The sequence below is a fragment of the Cebus imitator genome, unplaced genomic scaffold (genome assembly GCF_001604975.1).
Source record: "Cebus imitator isolate Cc_AM_T3 unplaced genomic scaffold, Cebus_imitator-1.0 Scaffold41, whole genome shotgun sequence".
Lineage (NCBI taxonomy): Eukaryota > Metazoa > Chordata > Mammalia > Primates > Cebidae > Cebus > Cebus imitator.
The window spans coordinates 1,741,351-1,759,471 of record NW_016107356.1 but is presented as its reverse complement, the minus strand read 5'-3'; the positions used below and the strand labels follow the sequence as shown (position 1 = coordinate 1,759,471).

Sequence of the window (18,121 nt, the reverse complement as noted above, 5' to 3'; positions counted from 1 at the left end):
GAAGCTCTGATCCAATCTCTGTCCTTTTGGGGTTTTATGGAGGGGATCTTTAAATATGCATGATTGATTACATCCTTAGCCATTGGTGAACCATTCAAACTTCAGCTACTCTCTCCTCCCTCAGGCTGGGGTGGGGCTGAAACTTCCCACCCTCTAATCATATGGCAACCACTGTCCTGGGGCTATCCAGGACACCACCCACCCAAAGGTCAACTCATTAGCATACAAGGAGATTCCAAGGATTTTAGAAGTTGCATGCCAGGAAATGGGTAGAAGACCAAGCTGTATTTGACAATATCACAGGAGAGCAATCTGGTTTGCAGAAGCTGATATGAGAATGACCTCAGTTACTGATGGCTTCTCTATTTCCTGTTCCAGAACTTGCAAGGCGTGGCTGAACTTGCCACCCTTGGATTGCAGTAAAAACTTAACTGCATGTGATCCTTTGTAGTGATGATTGGGTTTCACACTCTTGTGGGAGATAGGCCTCCCTCAAACCTCCCCACATTATCCATAATCTGACATTTAAAAAAAAACAAAACCCAGGCGAGGTGGCTCAAGGCTATAATCACAGCACTTTGGGAGGCTGAGGTGGGCAGTTTACCTGAGTTCAGGAGTTGGAGACCAGCCTGGCCAACATGGAGAAACCCCGTCTCTATTAAAAAAAAAAAATATATATATATATATATATATATACACACACACATACATATACATATATAAAACTTACTTTGCTGATATTATTATTACTGATTACTTATAATAAAATAATCATAACTAGAGAAATAGCTACAATACAATGAGCTATGTACTTGATCATAAACCTACATTAATTAGGTCGCAGCTTGAGTTGCTCTCACATAGACCCAAATAAATACGAAAGAATGTGACTTCTCTCTGTCACAGTGTGACCATAAGCACTCCAGGGCTGTGAAGGCAGCTCTATGGTGTGGGTGACGCAGACTCCTTCAGTGTTGTCACTCCATCATGGCTGCTTTCTTTAGTTTAAGATAGCTGCGAAACGCCTGGCGCAGTGGCTCACGCCTGTAATCCTAGCACTTTGGGAGGCCAAGGCAGGTGGATCACCTGAGGTCAGGAGTTCCAGACCAGCCTGGCCAACACGGCAAAACCCTGTCTCTACTAAAAATACAAAAACTAGGCCGGGCGCGGTGGCTCACACCTGTAATCCCAGCACTTTGGGAGGCCGAGGCGGGTGGATCACGAGGTCAAGAGATCGAGACCATCCTGGTCAACATGGTGAAACCCCGTCTCTACTAAAAATACAAAAAATCAGCTGGGCATGGTGGCGCATGCCTGTAATCCCAGCTACTCAGGAGGCTGAGGCAGGAGAATTGCCTGAACCCAGGAAGCGGAGGTTGCGATGAGCCCAGATCGCACCATTGCACTCCAGCCTGGGTAACAAGAGCGAAACTCCGTCTCAGAAAAAATAAAAATTAAAAAAATAAATAAATAAAAATAAAAATACAAAAACTAGCCAGCATGGTGGCAGGCGCCCATAATCCCAGCTACTCCAGAGGCTGAAGCAGGAGAATTGCTTGAACTCGGGAAGCTGAGGTTGCAGTGAGCCAAGATCATGCCATTGCACTCCAGCCTGGGTGACAGAGTGAGACTTCATCTCAAAAAAAAAAAAAAAAAAAAAAAAAGAAGTGGTTTTTGGGCTCACATCTGTAATCCCAGGACTTTGGAAGGCTGAGGCGGGCATATCACTTGATGTCAGGTGTTTGAGACTAGCCTGGCCAATATGGTGAAACCCTGTCTCTACTAAAAATACAAAAATTAGCCAGGTGTGGCCAGGTGTGGGTCATGCCTGTAATTCCAGCACTTTGGGAGGCCAAGGTGGGTGGATCACTTGAGGTCGGGAGTTCGAGACCAGCCTGACCAACCTGGAGAAACCCCAACTCTACTAAAAATACAAAATTAGTCAGGCGTGTGGCACATGCTTGTAATCACAGCTACTCGGGAGGCTGAGGCAGGAGAATCACTTGAACTCTCAAGGCGGAGGTTGTGGTGGCCTGAGATAGTGCCATTGCACTCCAGCCTGGGCAACAAGAGCAAAACTCCGTCTCAAAAAAAAAATTAGCCAGGAATGGTGGCGGGCACCAGCTACTCGGGAGGCTTAGGCAGAAGAATTGCTTGAACCTGGGAGGTGGAGGTTGCAGTGAACCGAGATTTGCACCATTGCACTCCAATTTGGGCAACAAGAGCAAGACTCTGTCTCAATAATAATAATAATAGAAGAAACATAGCCTTTGGTTGAATAGCCTTGTGCTAGAGAAAGAGAGCACAAGAGAGACAACTAGCAGTCTTGGTTACAGTTCACTCCTGGTTACCCAAGTATTTATGCTCCCCCTTCGTTTTTCTACATATAAAACATCCTTTTCTCCCTTCCAAGTAAAATAATGCAGTGTTCCATCCAGCATTCCGTTCAAAATCTAGGATGTCAGTGATATTAAGTTCACTTCATTAGGACCACCTATAACTCAGAAGAGCATCTTCCTCTTCTTCTTTTTTTTTGTGTGCATGTGTCAGATGGAGTTTCACTCTTACTGCACAGTCTGGAGTGCAGTGGCATGATCTCAGCTCATCACAACCTCCGCCTCCCAGATTCAAGCAACTCTCCTGCCTCAGCCTGCCTAGTAGCTGGGATTACAGGCATGTGCCACCTTGCCTGGCTAATTTTGCATTTTGAGTGGAGATTGGGTTTTTCCATGTTGGTCAGACTGGTCTGGAACTCCAGACCTCAGGTAATCCTCCAACCTCGGCCCTCAAAGTTCTGGGATTACAGGCGTGAGCCACCACACCTGGTCTCAGGCAAGCATCTTGTAAAAGACAAGTTATCTGTCTGTCATCCCACCTCCACCCACCAAAAAGATAGTGGTAAATTAGGAATAGGTTAATTAAAGCCCTCTTTCAGAAAAGAAAAGAAAGGAGGGAAAGAACAATCACTGGACTACTGCAATGATAAAATTCCTATTGAGCTTAAATTGCAGATTTCCCAGCATACTATTGCCAAGTACATTTGATTCTGATTCTGTCAAGGAATGTCCTTGTTCATTGTTCTTCCTGGCTCTTGGCTCTCCCATTAGTTATTCTCCATAGCCACATCTAAAGTGATATTAAAGAGTGTGCTCTTGTGTAGGTTCTGTTTGGGTGGCTGCAGGGGATGCTTTAGAAGTTGAAGAGCTACAGATTATTAAAGGCCAGCCTTGTGAATTCTCAATCTATTTCTGATGCATTTTCTTCTGTTCAGTTCTTTGGTCAAGTAACCACAGCCATAAATCTTTTCTGGAAAGAGTTCTTAGGGCTGAAGACTTTCCTCTTTTACTCACTAGCTGGTATACGGCACAAAGTTCACACTTGAAATATTATGATGGATACTCTGAGGCTGTATAAAGCAATATCCTTGGGCTGGAAGGCAACTTTATTATTCTGGCTGGCTCTCATTGTCTGGTTTGGTAAAGAACACTTGAGAAGCCTTTACAAACCTGCCTGTGAGGAAATGTATTTTATTCCAGCCTGCTTTCCAACTGGCTAATTCTTGCCTTGGTTCATCAGTCTCACATAACTTGGCTAAAAGCAGCAAAAAGCAGTCAAAATACATAAACATTGATATTTCTCAAACACCCCTCCTAGAACTAAGGGCCTGACTGACATGTGAACTGTCTTCCAAGACATTGCAGGAGATAATTTGTCCAAAGCTAATATAGCTACCATAGCTTTTTTTTGATTAGTGTTAGTGTGGCGTATCTTTATTCATCCTTTAACTTTACATCTGTGCCTGCATGTTTAAAGTGGGTTTCTTGTAAACAACATATAGTTGGGTGTCGTTCTTTTATCCACTCTGATAGTCTCTGTCTTTTGATTAATATATTTATGTATTAGATCACTATTTTAATTAGATTTAAATTTATGTATTTATGTATTAATGTATTAATGTATTAGATCATTCGCATTTAAAGTGATCATTGATATAGTTGGATTAATATGTACTGTAACTGTAGTTTATTTTATTTCATTGCTCTTATTGTGTTTCCTTTTTGTTTTCCACTCTTTTTCTTTCTTGTTTCATTTTATTAATATTATTATTATTTTTTGAGGGGGGCCTCACTCTGTCACCCTCAGAGTGCAGTGGTGCAATCTTGGCTCACCAAAACCTCCACCTCCTGGGTACAAATGATTTTCCTGCCTGAGCCTCCTGAGTAGCTGGGATTACAGGCACCCGCCATCACACATGACTAATTTTTGTATTTCAGTGGAGATGGAGTTTCACCATGTTGGCCAGAATGGTCTCAAACCCTGACTGACCTCAAGTGATCCACCCACCTTGGCCTCCCAAAGTGTTCGGATTACAGGCTACAGCCACAATGCCTGGAGATTTATTTGGTTTTAATTGAGCATTTACATGATTCCATTTTTTTCTTCTTTCTTAGTATATCAATTATACTCTAAAAATGTTTCCAGTCATTGTCCTAGAGTTTGCAATAAACATTTAGCAATAATATATGTCCACTTTCAAATAACACTCTACAAAGTCGTGGGTAGTACAGGTACGTTATAGCATAGTGTTTCTAATTCTTTCTTCCCATTCCTTATAATGTTGTCATATATTTCATTAATCCATAAGCTATATATCATCCAATATATCGTTGCTACTATTTTGAATGAACTGTTTTTCGTTAGATGAATTAAGAATAAGAAAATGACATTATTTTACCTTCATTTCTCAATGCTTTATTTCTCAAACACTTTTTTTTTTTTTGAGACAGGGTCTCACCGTGTCACCCAGGCTGAAGTGCAGTGGCGCAATCTTGGCTCACTGCAACCTCTACCTCCCAGGTTCAAGCAATTCTCCTGCCTCAACCTCCCAAATAGCTGGGATTAAAGGCACCTACCACCGCGCCTGGCTAACTTTTTGTATTTTTAGTAAAGGTGGGGTTTCACCATGTTGGCCAGGCAGGTCTTGAACTCCTGACCTCAGATGATCCATCCACCTTAGCCTCCCAAAGTGCTGGAATTACAGGCATGAGCCACCATGCCTGAACCTCACACACTTCTTTTTACACAGATGCAAGTTTCTGACCTATAACACTTCTCTGAAGAGCTTCTTTTAGCATTTCTTGCACGGCAAGTCTGTGGGAGATAACATTTCCTCTATTTGTATTTGTTTAAGAAAGTTTTTCTTTTATTGGATACAGAGTTCTAGGTTGCTGGTCTTTTCTTTCAACGCTTTAAATATTTTATTTCACTCTCGTCTTGCTTGCGTGATTTCTGAAGAGAAGACGAAGGCAATTCTTCTTTTTTTTTGAGACGGAGTCTTGCTTTTGTCGCCCAAGCTGGAGTGCAATGGTGCAACCTTGGCTCACTGCAAACTCCTCCTCCCCAGTTCCAGCAATTCTGCCTCAGCCTCTTGAGTAGCTGGGATTACAGGCGTATACCACCACACCTGGCTAATTTTTGTATTTTCAGTAGAGACAGGGTTTCATCATGTTGGCCAGGCTGTTCTCAAACCCCTGACCTCAAGTGATTTGCCTGCCTCGGCCTCCCAAAGTGCTGGAATTACAGGCATAAGCCACAGTCCTTGGCTGTAATTGTTATTCTTATTCCTCTATACATAAGGTGGTTTTCTTTGCCCTCTGTCTTCTTTCTAGATTTTCTTCTTGTTTTCGACTTTATGTAGTTTGAATACGGTACATCCAGGTTCAGAATTTTTTTGTTGATCCTGCATGATACGATCTGAACTTCTTGGATCTGTGATTTATTGTCTTTCGTTAATTTTGGACAATTCTTAGCTATTATTACTTCAAAAATTTCTTTTGTTTCTGCTTCAGGAAGTCCAATTATGCATATGTTACACCTTTTGTAACTATCCCACAGTTCTTGGATATCCTGCAGTGGTGTGATCACAGGTCACTGTAGCCTCAAACTCCCAGGCTCAAGTGATCCTCCCACCTAAGCCTCCCAAGTAGCGGGACTATGGATGAATGCCACCATGCCCAGCCAATTAAAAAAAAAAAATTGTAGAGATGAGGTCTCACTTTGTTACCCAGACTGGTCTCAAACTTTTAAAAAAATTGCAGTAAAAAACATATATAGGCCAGGCACAATGGCTCATGCCTGTAATCCCAGCACTTTGGGAGGCCAAGGCGGGTGGATCATGAGGTCAGGAGTTTGAGACCAGCCTGACCAAAGTGGTAAAACCCCATCTCTACTAAAAATACAATAATTAGCCGGGCATGGTGGCACACACCTGTAATCCCAGCTACTCAGGAGGCTGAGGCAGGGGAATCTCTTGAACCTGGGAGGCAGAGGTTGCAGTGAGCCAAGATTATACCACTGCACTCCAGCCTGGGCAGCAGAGCAAGACTCCGTCTCAAAATAAACAAATAAATAATAAATAAAAAACACATATACAATTTACCTTAACTATTTTTAAGTGTATAGTTCTGTAGCATTAATTGCATTCAGGGATCTCTGCAATTTTTTAATCTTGCAAAATTGAAACTTTATATCCATTAAACAACAATTCTGTATTTCTACCTCTCCCAAGCCCCTGGTAACCACTATTTTACTTTCTGTCTCTATAAATATGACTCTTTTACATACGCTATATAAGTTATATCATATAGGGTCTGCCTTTTTGTGACTGGCTTATTTCACATAGCATAACATTGTTAAGGTTTATACATGTTACAGCACTTGACAGGATTTCCTTCTTTTTTTGTTTTTTTGAGACGGAGTTTTGCTTTTGCTGCCCAGGTTGGAGTGCAATGGTGCAATCTCAGCTCACTGCAACCTCCGCCTCCTGGGTTCAAGTGATTCTCCTGCCTCAGCCTCCTGAGTTGTTGGGATTACAGGTGTGCACCACCACACCCAGCTAATTTCTGTATTTTTAGTAGAGACAGGGTTTCACCACGTTGGCCAGGCTGGTCTAAAACTCCTGACCTCAGGTGATCCACCTGCCTCAGTCTTCTGAAGTGCTGGGATTACAGGCGTGATCCACTGTGCATGGCCAATTTCCTTCTTTTTAAGTCTGAACAAGATTCCATTAAATATTTACACCACATTTTGTTTATCTATTAATCCATTGATGAACATTTGAGTTGCTTCCACCCCTTGGCTGTTGAGAATAATACTGCTATGAGCATGGGTGTGCAAATATCTCTTTGAGGCCCTGCTTTTCGTTCTTTTAGACACATACCTAGAAGTGGAATTGCTAGACTATATGGTAATTCCATTTTTATTAATTTTTTGAGGAACCACCATACTGCTTTCTATAGTGGCTGCACCATTTTATATTCCCACCATCAATGCACAGGGCTTCTGATTTCTTTACATCCTCATCAACACTTATTTTATTTATTTATTTATTTACATATTTTTATTTTATTTCTTTTTTTAAGATGGAGTCTCACTGTGTTGCTCAGTGGCATGATCTTTGCTCACTGCAACCTCCGCCTCCTGGGTTCAAGCAATTTTCCCCCCTCAGCCTCCTGAGTAACTGGAATTACAGGGGTGCACCACCAGGCCTGGCTATTTTTTGCATTTTTAGTAGAGACGGGGTTTCACCGTGTTAGCCAGGCTGGTCTCTTAACTCCTGACCTCAGCTGATCCTCCCACCTCCGCCTCCCAAAGTGCTGGGATTACAGTGGTAAGCCACCGCACCTGGCTTTATTTATGTATTTATTTGTTTTGATAGTAGTTATACTAACGGGTGTGAGGTGATATCTCATTGTGGTTTTGATTTGCATTTCTCTAATGATTATTGTTATTGAACATTTCTTTACATTTGTTGGCCATTTGTATTTCATCTTTGGAAAAATGTCAGTCCTTTACCCATGTTTAAATTAGGTTATTTTCTTTTCCTTCCTTCTTTTTTTTTCCTTTTTTTTTTGAGACGGAATGTTGCTCTGTCACCCAGGCTGGAGTACAATGGCGCGATCTCGCCTCACTGCAACCTCCACCTCCTGGGTTCATGTGATTCTCCTGCCTCAGCCTTCCAAGTAGCTGGGATTACAGGCAGGCACCACCATGCCCCACTAATTTTTGTATTTTTAGTAGAGGAGGGGTTTCGCCATGTTGGCCAGGTTGGTCTCAAACCCCTGACCTCAGGTGATCCACCTGCCTCAGCCTCCCACAGTGCTGGCATTACAGGCTTGAGCCACTGTGCCCAGCCTGCTTTTTTCTTGTTGAGCTGGAGATTAATTTTTATATGGAACATATAGAATCAGATACACAGCTAGGGTAGTCCAGTGATAGAAATTAGAAGTCATTATGTGGATTATTAGATTTGTGCATTTTATCTATCAACAAAGAAGATCAACATAAAAAAAAGACTGCTTCATAAGAAAGGATAGAAAAAACCGAACCAAGCAACTAACAAACAAAAAAAATAGAAAGCATTCTTTTGACCTACTACTACCATGGTGTCTTCTACATGTGGTGTAGGGTTTGCAGTTCTGGTTGCTGGATGTCAAGGAAAAGATAATTAATCTCAATAAGGTCCAGAAATCTGTGGAATGGGGAACGAACTAAAGCAGAGGTCATAATCTGGTTGCCATTTTCATCTATATTTTCCTACAGAAAGTTAAGTCTTTATATGAAATGAATTTTGTCATTTAATCTTTGTTTTCTCCAAATGTTTTCTAATCTCTCAACATTATTGATTGAATAATTTATTTTCCTCCATCCTAATTTATATGCTTTAATCTTATATGAATTTCAGTGTGTTTATGGTTGTCCTAGTCTTTTTATTTATTTCTGTACCAGAATCACAGTATTATAACTATTGTAGATTTTTATTATTAAAAAAATTTTTTTTGAGATGGAGTTTTTCTCCTGTCACCCAGGCTGAAGTGCAGTGGCACGATCTTGGCTCACTGCAACCTCAGTCTCCCGGGTTCAAGCAATTCTCCTGCCTCAGCCTCCCGAGTAGCTGGGATTATAGGCACCTACCATCATGCCCAGATAATTTTTGTAGTCTTAGTAGAGAGAAGGTTTCACCATGTCGGCCAGGCTGGTCTCAAACTCCTGACCTCAGGTGATCTGCCCACCTCTGCCTCTGAAAATCTGGGATTACAGGCATAAACCATCTCATCCAGCCTAGATTTTTAATATCTAAGTAAGAGTCCAATGAGTCCACCTGTCACATTTATTCCTACTGCTCTTTAGTAATAATCCCTTCCCACTAAATTTTAGCTGAATACATACACACACACATGCACACACACGCACACGAAGTTGGCCCTGTTGGGTTCCATGGGTTCCATATCTGCATATTCAACCACCTGTGGATAGAAAATGTAGTTAGGCCTAATATAGTTGCATCTGTAGTGAACAATATAGTATAACAATTATTTATATAGCATTCACATTGTATTAGATATTATAAGTAATCTAAAGATGATTATAAGTATAAAGGAGGATATGCACAGGTTATATACAAATACTATCTCATTTTATTTATTTTTTGAGACTAGGTTTCACTCTTGTTGCCCAGACTGCAGTGTAACAGCTTGATCTCAGTTCACCGCAACCTCTGCCTCCCGGTTCAAGCAATTCTCCTGCCTCAGCCTCCCAACTAGCTGGGATTACAGGAGCCCGCCAACATGCCTGGCTAATTTTGTATTTTTAGTAGAGATGGGGTTTCTCCATGTTGGTCAGGTTGGTCTCAAACTCGTGATCATGTGATCTGCCCGCCTCAGCCTCCTAAAGTACTGGGATTACAGGTGTGAGCCACTGTGGCTGGCTACTAGGCCATTTTATATAATGAACTTGAGCATCTGCACATTTTAGTTTCTGAGGTGGCATCCTGGAACTAATCCCCTGTGGATACCAAGGGACAACTGGATATGGCTGACAGCTGTAGACTATACATCCCAGCCTGCCTTCTTGACTGGTGTGGTCATGTGACTAGATTCAAGTCAATGGAGAGTTAAAATTAGTGTGCAACTTCCAGCTCATCCCCTTAAAGAAATAACTACTTAGCTTGGACTCTCCCTTGGACTGGAATGTGGAAGTTGAGGTTAGTCAGCTTCTACCATGTGGAAAAGACAGCAACTCAGATAACAGCAGCACAAGATAGAAAAAATCAGGACCCCTGAATAATTTTGTGGAGTACAGCTTCATTGTAACACTGGACTCATTCACCGCTAGATAATTTGGGGAGAGGAAAGAGAAAAACAACTTCGATCATATGTAAGCCCTATATTTTGTGTTTCTCTGCCTTTAGCTTAACTAACAAAAAGCTGTTAAGAATAACTCCCCACTTTTTTTGTAGAGACAGGGTCTTGCTATGTTGCCCAGGTTGATCTTGAACTCCTGGGCTCATGCAATCTTCCTACCTCGGCCTCCCAAAGTGCTGGGATTACAGGTGTGAGCACTGCACCTGGCCAGAATAACTGTTTTTCTATTCCGAAAGTGGTATATGTCAATTGTAGAAAATTCAGAAAACAGTGAACAAAAAGAAGAAATATATTTTTTAATAATTCCATTATTGAGAAATGAATATTTGGAAGTATCTATTTTTGTTTTGTGTGATCTCAACAATGATAGATATATATGTGAATAGGTAGCTAAATAAATTTACAAAAACAGTTGTATAGACAAAATAAATACAGTTATATAAACACAAATGGGATTATACTTTACCTGTTGAGTTGTGATATACTTTTTAAATCTAACAGTGCACCATGAATGTTTCCATGTAATGAAATATTTTTCTGGATATAATAGAGTTTATTTAACAGGCTGGGTATGGTGGCTCACACCTGTAATCTCAGCATTTTGGGAGGCCAAAGTGGGCAGGTTACCTGAGGTCAACAGTTCAAGATCAGCCTGGCCAACGTGGTGAAAACCCATCTCCTAAAAATACAAAAATTAGCAGGATATGGTTGCATACGCCTGTGATCCCAGCTACTCAGGAGGCTGAGGTTGGAGAATAGCTTGAACCCAGGAGGTGGAGGTTGCGGTGAGCTGAGATCCCGCCACTGCACTCCAGACCAGGTAACAGAGCGAGACTCTGTCTCAAAACAAACAAACAAGCACACAAACAAAAAACAACACCTATTGGACATCTACAGTGCTACAAAATTTTAACCACTATAAATAGTATTAAACATCTTTGTAAAAATATATTCGTGCTTATCCATGATGATTTACTTAGGATAAATTCCGAGTGAGATTTCTTGTTTTAAAAAGAATATCAAATAATTTTATTACAAATCTTTTTGTTGTTGTTGTTGTTTTTAAATAATTTTCACTCTGTCGCTCAGGCTGGAGTGCTATGGCATGATCTCGGCTCACTGTCTCCCGGATTCAAGCGATTCTCCTGCCTCATTCTCCTCAGTAGTTGGATTACAGGGGTGCACCGCCATGCCCAGCTAATTTTTGTACTTTCAGTAGAGACGGGTTTTCATCATGTTGGGCAGGCTGGTCTCGAACTCCTGACTTCAGGTAATCCTCCCACCTTGGCCTCCCAAAGTACTGGGATTACAGGTGAGAGCCAACCAGCCTAGCCTTATAAATCTTAAGCCATTTATTGACCATTAATTTTTCTTAAAAAACACAAATGTGATAAACTAAACATACCCCAGACTCAGTAGCCCTTGCAGGACAGGAAGAGGCCCTGGACAGCGAGCCTGCAAATGCTTTTCTTTTCTTTCTTTTTTTTTTCCCCCTTTTTTCTTTTTTTGAGATGGAGCCTCACTCTGTCTCCCTGGCTGGAGTGCAGTGGCGCAATCTTGGTTCACTGCAACCTCCACCTCCTGGGTTCAAGCGATTCTCCTGCCTCAGCCTTCCGAGTACCTGGGACTACAGGCGTGTGCCACAACACCCTGCTGATTTTTGTATTTTTAGTGGAGACGGAGTTTCATCATGTTTTCCAGGCTGGTCTCAAACTCCTGACCTCTGGCGATCCACCCATCTTGGCCTCCCAAAGTTCTGGGATCACAGGCATGAGCCACCATGCCCAGCTGCAAATGTTTTTCTTTATACCTAATGTCAAGCCTCCTCACACATTCTAGGGTTCCGTGTTTTGTCACCTCTTACAAAGGAAAGGAAACCAGCTAAAAGATTCATGTACAAGAAGGTCATAACATCTTTCAAGATATCTGACGCTAGTGGTTTCTACATTCTAGTTTGCAACCCAGAGAAACAATATCAAATAAACAGTGTCAAATACCTACTCCCAGCTACCCTTTATGTTGTTATTGTTCTTTGAAATTATCTTTGGGACTGGTTATGTTCTCTCACTGTAGTTTTTGTGTATTCCACATACCCTAAAGTCCACACAGTCTCCATGTTCAAATATAAAAGTCTGTTTTGGGGCAATCCCAGGCTACTGTAGTGTTTTTTTTTTCTCTCTCTGTTGTGTCTACTGGGTGTCGTATCCTTGAACAGGCTGGTCAAAAGGCAGCACAATGCAGGGGACAGCACTGTTAACTTCTCCACTGCCAAACTTGCTCCCCATTCAAACTGGACACTGCCCATAGCCAAGGCTGAAATCTTGAAATCAATGAGACCTTGGCCTGTCTTCATTCTGAAGTTGCACTCTCATGTAACCAAAGTCACTTCTTCACCAACAATTAAAAGGAGCTTTCAAAAGGGACTGGGCATGTTCCTGGGAAGCACCCTGGGATGGAGCTGGAGGGTCCTGGTCTAGGGGGTTCTGGAGGGGGCTCTGGCACCATTGCTGTCTTCTGGGCACCCAGGAACTCATGAATTCCTCATTCTATTGGTGGTCTGAGGATGTGGTTTAATTCTGGATTCAGTACCTGAGAAATAACCCTGTCTACTCCAGCCTCCAGTGTCCCTGACTGAAACACACTTTGCCTCAGACCATTTCGCAATAGGCTTTTGTGCATCAGAAGATTCCAGTCCTGCTCATCCAGATGTGTGGACACCAAAGGCTCGGCTTTCCGCCTTGGGTTTTGCTAAGTTGGCTTGGTGTCCACAGGGGCCAGGTAGCATCAACGGAAGCTGCCGAATGGGCCTGGCTCTTGAGCTGCTCCAGGATGTGAGCAGTGAGCTGCGGGTGGCCGGAAGGCAGAGCCGGGATCATGGTGCCTGCGTTGCCTCTGTCTCACCCATTAAGGGAGACCAAATATGGCTTCTTCTCCAGGACAGAGGTGGTGACAGGGGTGAAGGAGAAGGAGGCCAACAAGTGAGATTTGTGAGTCAAGGAATATGAAAATTTCTTACATGTATTGTCAAATTGCCCTTTAGAAAGTATTTAAAAGTGTAGTGTACAAGAATATCACTTTCTCCTTGATTTTTCTGACATTAGCTATTGGGGCTTTCAATATTTTTATTTTTTAGAGATGTGGGAAGAAGAGGTCTCTTTACTTTGCCCAAGCTGGCCTTGAACTCTTGGGTTCAAGTGATCTTCTCATCTCAGCTTCAGAGTAGCTTCGACAACAGCTGTGCACCACCATGCTGGCATAGATATTACAGGGTTTTGACGAATAAAAATGCTTGAAATTCTTTATTTTCCGTTTTCAGAGATATTTGAAAGGGATGTTGAGAGAGACTTCATCGGGATCTGTTGATAAAAGGAAACTGGACATAAATAGGATGGGGTTCTGAGGTCTAGAGAGGACACAGATGGGCCAACTCTTTATTTAAGTTCACTGGGTAGAGCCAAGGGACCATTACTGAGAGCATGTCATAAGAAAATACCAGATTAGATTCATGGTAAACAGGATCACCAACCCAACCGGGGCTATACTTAGAGATGAACTCTGGCTGCAAAGCCAGAAAACTGAAGGGAGGTGGTAGAGAAGGTCTGAAGCATGTGGACCATGCTAGAGTGACCTGGAACGTGCTAGAGCAAGGTGCAGTAGCTCTTGAATTAGTTGTGCAATTGAGGATATCAATTCTAGACTCAGACTACCTGGGTGCACAGTAAGTGTTAGGGATTATTGCGATCATGATCTCCACTGACGACAGTATCCTATGCTCATATCCACTGAGTGAAAAAGGGTTTAGAAGTACTTAAGGGAGAATAATTGCTTAACATTTTGATATAATTATGACCAGTTCACTAAAGTGTAAAACAAAAATTGAACATACAACCCTCGGGAAGAGGTGATAAAATTGCTATTTTGTCTAAATGATATGATTGTGTATCTAGAAAGCCTAAGAGAATTAATTAGTGTTTAGTAATGAACTGTGTGACCTTGGGCAAATTATGTCATCTCACTGGGCTTGTTTTTCCATCCATACATTAGGATAATAACTATAATTAACTTATAGGATCATTGTGAAGATTTGCTGAGAAAATACATTTAAAACCCACGACATAGTGCCTGCCATTTGACAACTGCTCAGCACTATAGGATACAACGTGCTTTTTCATCACTTTTGTTATTTTTATTATGGCAGCTATAGGGTGAATTTGTAAAAATCATTACCTTAACTATATATCTTCTATAAACGGTTAAACTATGATGGAGAGAATAGTCTCACTTGTAGTCAGAAAAAAAAATTTTTTTTTAATTGAAAAAATCATAGAGATGAGGTCTCCCTGTGTTGCCCACACTGGTCTTGAACTCCTGAGTTCAAAGGATCCTCCCACCGTGGCCTCCCAAAGTGCTAAGATTACAGGCGTGAGCCATCGTCCAGGCCAAAAAAAAGTCTTATGAAATTTTCAAGAATAATTTTTATAAAAAATACTAGACTCTATGAAAATCAAAATCCTTTTTCACAAGATGGCCGTGAAAGTGAAGAAGGAAGCTCCTGCCCCTCCTAACGCCAAAGCCAAACTGAAGGCTTCAAAGGCCAAGAAGGCAGCGTTGATAGGTGTCCACAGCAACAACAACAACAAAAAGATCCTCATGTCACCCACCTTCCGGCAGCCCAAGATCCCCAGAAGAGCGTGCCCGGGAGAAACAAGCTTGACCACTATGCTATCATCAAATTTCCGCTGACCACTGAGTCGGCCATGAAGAAGATAGAAGACAACAACACACTTGTGCTCACTGTGGATGTTAAAGCCAGCAAGCGCCAGGTCAAACAGTCTGTGAAGAAGCTCTATGACATGGTGGTGGCCAAGGTCAGCACCCTCATTCAGCCTGGTGGAGAGAAGACAGCTTATGTTCCACTGGCTCCTGATTATGATGCTTTGGATGTTGCCAACAAAACTGGGATCATCTTAACTGAGTCGAGCTGGTGAATTCTAAATATATGTGTATCTTTTCACAATAAAGAAAGAAAGAGAGAGAGAGAAAGAACTCCAAATCTACTTAGAAAAAATAAATAAGCAAAGGAAACTACCATCTTCTGGAAAGTTTCAATATTATAAAGATGTCAAGTTTAACAAAATTTGAATCAAATCTCAACCAAACTTTGGGGGAGGAACTTTAATGATGTTAAAGCTCTGCATTAATGAGTGCAAATGAGATAATGGTAGTTAGCAAACTTTATTGTGCAAGGGCCAGGTCAAGAAGAATAAAAATGTTCATAAGCCACATTTCCCTCCTTTAAGTTCCAAGAATTTAATTAAAAAATAAAAAATATTTGGCCGGGCGCATTGGCTCATGCCTGTAATCCCAGGACTTTGGGAGGCCGAGCCGTGCGGATCATGAGGTTAGGAGATCAAGACCATCTTGACTAACATGGTGAAACCCCGTCTCTATTAAAAAGACAAAAATCAGGTGAGCATGTGGTGTGCAACTTTAATCCCAGCTACTCAGGACGGGGAGGCAGGAGAATTGCTTGAACCCGGGAGGCGGAGGGTGCAGAGTCGAGATTGCGCCACTGCACTATAGCCTGGAAGACAGAGCGAGACTCCGTCAAAAAAACAAAAAACAAAAAAAATCATTCCTTTTTACTCTATTAAATAAAATAATGCTAACAAGAAAATTAGCATTTCTTTGTAGACATTACACTATTAATAACCGAATGTATTTGAGAGTTACATATATTTTATCCCCAGCATTTCTGATTTCTCCAAGGGACATTCAATACATTATCTTAGTTCATACTTGGAAGAGCACTGTGAGGTTTTTGGTTTTGAGGGACAGGGTCTTATTTTGTTGCGCAGGCTGGAGTGCAGTGATGTCATCACAGCTCACTGCAGCCTTGAACTCCTGGGCTCAAGTAATCCTCCTGTCTCAGCCTCCCAAGCAGATAGGACTACAGGCATGTGACGCCACACTCAGCTAATATTTTATTCCCTTATTTTTTGTAGAGAGAGGGTCTCCCTATGTTGCCCGGGCTGGGAAAGTCTGTTTATCAGCTCTATCAAGAGAGGGAAAAACAGACTCAGGCAAGGAAACTTGACAAGGCCAAAGAGTGAGGCAACAGCAAAGGCCGGAATGCGTTCAAGCCACTCAATATAAGGAACCACATCCTGTGCCGGGTGCTGGGGATACAGCGACGAGTAAGATGCGGCCACGTCCTCCTACCTGGGTTTCTTGGTAAGTGGCTGCTGCTGCAAGGAGACAGCCCCGCCCAGCACGGAGCATGCGCAGGCCTCGGGATCCGGCGGGACCGGAAGCGCAGGCTCCAGTCTCCGGCTCCATGCAGCCCTCGGGGAAGGCCGGTCTCTTCGATCAGGCCTGGCCTTTGTCCCGCTGAGACAAATCACTGTTGTCCTGGAGGATTCTTTCCCCCCTTGTAATAGATATGTTTTTGAAGGATTCCTGACCGTGCTTCCTCAAGATAAGCTGGTCTGTGTTTCCTGAACCCTCCCCACCCCGAGGTGCGGGCGGGAGTCACCCTCGGTCGGAGGAGCGTAGGTTGGATGCTCTTCCAGACTGCAAGACGAGAAGCAACGCCCACCTCTGCTGCTGGGGTCACTGCAGGTAGCCAAAAAGAGCGGGGGAAAGGGATGGATGGTTAGGTGTTCCCATCGTCTGTCTGGGGCTGAGATGAGGTCATGCAGCGGCGTGGCTGAGACGGAGGAGGATGGAGTATCATTGTGCAAGCTGTTCTTGGTCCCCAACAAGTGTCACCAGGCTCGGAAGCTCCTGCAGGTCTTATGGATGGGGAAAGACACAGGTGGCTGACTTGAGGACCAGGGTCCTGTGGGTACCCAGGGAACAAGGGCGAGAGGGCTTGACAGCAATGGCTTGGGTGGATCCAATAGGGGAGAGTTTCGGTGGGGGGTGTGGTATAGGCCCAGAGGGAGTGACTTTACTGGAGACAACCCTCTGGGCACTGACCAAGCCACGGCTTATCCTAGCAGCAGATTTCACCCCCAACAGCAGCAGGGCAAACAGTAACCAAGCAGACATGGGGCATTGCCTCTGAGACCAGAGGAGGCCCGAGACAGCATTACCACTCAGGAACCTTTTATCCCACAGGCATCACAAGGATGTAATAAGTCCTGCCCTTTCTACCAAGTCAAGGAAGAAGAGGAGGAGGCCAAATTTGAGAGATAAGAGTATTTTGTCTGAAAACATTTACTCAACCAGATAAAGATTTTCATTAGCCCCAGTGAGAAGCTGAACTTCGAATGGACCAGATGTTTACACTGAAACAAGCCTGTGTAAATGGGAAGAAATGAAAATATTGTGCTGAGATTAAATCTAGCCTTTCCCCTGCTACCTGGAAGGTGAAGGGAAGCAGGTGTGCTTGTAAATGAGCAAGCACAGGGAAAATGCACTCTTAAATTCTTTGCACATCTGGGTGGTGGTAGGAATAATTTTTCCAACTTGCTACATCCTGTGTCCCATGTGTTGTATGAAGTGAAAGACTGCATTTAAGATTAAGTGGGCTGGCCACGGGTGGAGGCTCACACCTGTAATCCCAGCAGTTTGGGAGGCTGAGGGGGACAGATCACTTGAGGTCGGGAGTTTCAGACCAGCTTGGCCAACATGGTGAAACCCCATCTCTACTAAAACTACAAAAAAAAGTTAGCCTGACATGGTGGTGGGTGCCTGTAATCCCAGATTCTCAGGGGGCTGAGGCATGAGAATAGTTTGAACCCAAGAGACAGAGGTTTCAGTGAACTGAGATCGTGCCACTATACTCCAGCCTGGGCAACACAGCAAGACCCTGTCTCAAAAAAAAAAATTAAGTGGGCCTTTGGGAACTGGGGGTACACACACAGCCCGTGGATTTTAGATTGCTTATCACTGTCTTTTTTTTTTTTTTTTTT

General features: G+C 42.8%; 1 pseudogene; it reads left to right on the top strand.

Moving 5' to 3' along the window:
* Positions 1 to 14,726: 14,726 nt before the first annotated feature.
* Positions 14,727 to 16,703, top strand: LOC108302439 (annotated as a pseudogene).
* Positions 16,704 to 18,121: the final 1,418 nt, after the last annotated feature.